General features: G+C 34.0%; 1 long non-coding RNA gene across 1 annotated transcript; it reads right to left on the minus strand.

The window, feature by feature from the left end:
• Positions 1-2,561: 2,561 nt before the first annotated feature.
• On the minus strand, positions 2,562-3,282 carry LOC108947538 (uncharacterized). Its single transcript, XR_001972012.3, has 2 exons — positions 3,165-3,282; positions 2,562-2,648 (listed from the first exon to the last, which is right to left on the minus strand). It is a non-coding gene; the product is annotated as an uncharacterized lncRNA (long non-coding RNA).
• Between the last annotated feature and the right edge of the window lie 386 nt (positions 3,283-3,668).

A 3,668-nucleotide genomic window follows, 5' to 3' on the forward strand; every position in this document is an offset into this window, starting at 1 on the left:
GAGAGAAACAATTAATTTGACGACGTATAGACACTCGTCACCTCGCCTATACGTTGTTCACATGCAATTCACATAACAAATAAATTAAGGGTTCTATTCCCTCAAGTCAAGATTAACCACGATACTTACCTCGCTTTGCAAATTCCAATCAATTATTCAACCACGGCTTTTTCATTTAATTTTGTCTCCAAAAGCTTCAAATCTGTTCACAAACAATTCGATATATTCAATACTAATCATAGGAATTAATTCCATATGAATTTATAAATTTTTTGGATAAAAATTCAAAATTTATTAAAATATTCTACAGTGGAACCCACATCTCAAATCCCGAAAAAACTCACAAAATTCGAACACCCGTTCCGATATGAGTTCAACCATACAAAAATTGTCAAATTCCGATATCAAATGGACCTTCAAATCTTAATTTTTTGTTTTTGGAAGATTTTATAAAAATCTGATTTTTCTTCCATAAATTCACGGATTCATGATATAAATGAATATGAAATCATGAAATATAATCAATATAGAACAAGGAACACTTACCCCAATGTTTTCCCGTGAAAATCGCCCAAGAATCGCCTTACCCGAGCTCAAAAATGAAAAAGAGTTGAAAATGGGTCGAAACCCCATTTCCAGGACTTAAGTTCTGTTTCTGGGATTTTTACTCATCGCGATCACGGAAATTCGTTCGCGATCGCGTAGAACAACTTTTGCCGAGGTTCATTTTACTCTTCGCGATCGTGGGAATGGCTTCACGATCGCGAAGCACATTTTGGCTGCCCAGACTTTTAACTTTACGCGATCGCGTAAATGCTCAAGCAATCGCGGAGTACATTTTTCCAGCCTTACGCGATTGTGTAAATGCTCATGCGATCACAGAGCACAATTGACGTGCCTAGCTCCTGGTTTCCTTCCTTCTCCGCGATCGCATCTGGTCCCTTGCGTTCGTAGTGCACTGGGAGTTTACCTTCCGTGATCGCGTGCCTATTTTCGCGAACGCGGAGGGTAAAACTCACTACTTACAATTTACTCTTCGTGATCGCAGGAATGGCTTCGCGATCGCGAAGCACAATGCACCATATGACAGCAGAAGCTCAAAACCCAGATTTTCTAAGTTCAAAATCATCTCGTAACCTATCTGAAACTCACCTGAGCCTTCGGGGCTCCAAACCAAACATGCACACAAGTCCTAAAATATCATACGAACTTGCTCGCGCGATCATATCGCCAAAATAACACCTAGAACTACGAATCGGACACCAAATCAAAGGAAATTTTCAAGAAAATTTTAAAACTTATATTTTTACAACCGAACGCCCGAATCACATCAAATTAACTCTGATTCTCACCAAATTCGGTAGACAAGTCATAAATATTATAGTGGACCTATACCGGGCTCCGAAACTAAAATACGAACCCGAGGTCAATAAATCCAACATCAGTAATTTCTTAAAAATCATTAAGCTTTCAAGCTTTTAATTTTTTATCAAAATTCCATATCTCGGGCTAGGGACCTCGAAATTCGATTCCGGGCATACGCCCAAGTCCCAAATTATGATACGGACCTACCAAAATTGTCAAAATATTAATCCGGGTCCGTTTGCTAAAAATTTTGACCAAAGTCAACTTAGTTGAATTTTAAAGCTCTATTTTACATTTTAATATGTTTTTCACATGAAAACTTTTCGAAAAATTTTACGGACTACGCACGCAAGTCAAGGAATGATACATGGTACTTTTCGAGGTCTTAGAACATAAAATTACTTATTAAATTTAAAGATGACATTTTGGGCCATCACATGAATATTAACTATTAATGAACCTGTACAGACCATAAATTAAATAAAAGATATATATATATATATATATATATATACACACTAAGAAATATCAACATATTTAGCATTAAAAAAGTATTACTTTCATATATAAAGTAATTCAGTAGTTTTCAAACTAAATTTTAACATAAAACATTCACTCTAACCACTCTAACATTCGCTCCAATCACGTAATTACATTGTCATAATTAATTATCTAATTCAATTACAAAGAACTTCAATTGTTATCACTTGGATTACTGCCGTCACATGATCTTCTTGCGTACATGGGTTATAGGGATTCACTAGCTGCATCTCTTGGCTGCAAACAAAATAAAATAATAAGATCTTTTGAATGCTAATAATAGCTTGAGCTATTTCTTGAATAAAAATCTGATCTTTACCAATTTCAAGCTTTACTCTCTAGTCAAAATTTATAAACACCTGATACTATGAATTAAGGAGTACACATACATAACTATAGAAAGTGTCAACAGAAATAAAGTACAATCAATCCACTAAAGAAGACCGGAGAAAGAAGATCTTTAGTTTTTGTTTATATGAGTTGCTCCAGATGTAGATAATATCAATTGAAAAACAAATAACAAGTTTATTTACCATTATAGGTGGAGAAGCAAAGAACCACGCAAATTATTCTGGTATTGTCCCTTCTTTCTAGTATTGTCCCTTCTTGCCGGGGACAGCTCCTAATCCTAAGTACCTTACCCTTCCAGAGTGCTCTTTTCCTAGCACTTTACCAACAGTATCATTCGGTGAAACTTCAGACTCATCCACCGTGCTTTGGCTCAAATCAAGCTCAATTTTTTCCTTAATAATGTTTGTCCCAACATTCATAAATAACTAAATGCACACTAATACAAGCAAAAAGGTAATAGCTGCTGAAATGCATCAAGGCAGATACTTTAAAAGTATAAAATACACCTAAATACAAAAGAAATACCAAAAACGAAGTTCATCCTTATAGGTCTTATTAACTAAAGTTTGATTAAGAAAAGCTGATTATACAGCTCCTTAACTGAAGCTTAGTTTAATGAGCAACATTTTCTTATAGAACAAAATTCACAACAGACATGTTTGGTTTCAGAAACTTTTTGGAAACCAAACTCCAAAGGAAACTGCTTTCACAAGTCTTTACATTCAATCAAACAATCACTATAAATAATAGAATAGTCAAGTTATGTTGTATTTGCGGCCATTTTAAAACACAATTTGGTACTTTTGACACACACAATTATAATTAATCAGACAAATACATATATTAGATTTCATACCTAAAAAGGAAAAATAACCTTCAATAATCACAAAAATAAAGAAGAAACTTACACATATCTCCTTAGCTGCCTCATGCACATATGTTCCATCTTATTTCTAATGAGTATCAATATTAAGTTGTGCTCGTCCAGGCCTTCGTCCAGTCTCAACCATCTATAAATAAAATAACCATCAGAATAACCTAATTATTAGGATTAGTTACATAAGTTAGTTTAATAATTAAAGTAAAATGACATGAATTAATATCTTTTATTATTTTAGCCCTTCTTCTGGAGTTAGGTTTGGAGCCAAGGTTTGGAGCCACTTGTATGTGTAAATGTTTGTTTCTTTCGAATTTCAGTATTCCTTTTGCACATTTCCTTAAAAAATATACTTAAAAGTCAATCACACATATAACTAAATATAATCAGACATACTAGTTGAAGTAATTAAGTAAATACCAAAGTTGTTTCTTTAAAACGGTAATCAACAAATGAAGCCCACTGATTCCGTGGAATCCCAACCGGAATATTTTTCATAATCTGAGCTTTACTTTTGAGTGGATCATAGAATGCT

Source organism: Nicotiana tomentosiformis, chromosome 4 (assembly GCF_000390325.3).
Source record: "Nicotiana tomentosiformis chromosome 4, ASM39032v3, whole genome shotgun sequence".
NCBI lineage: Eukaryota > Viridiplantae > Streptophyta > Magnoliopsida > Solanales > Solanaceae > Nicotiana > Nicotiana tomentosiformis.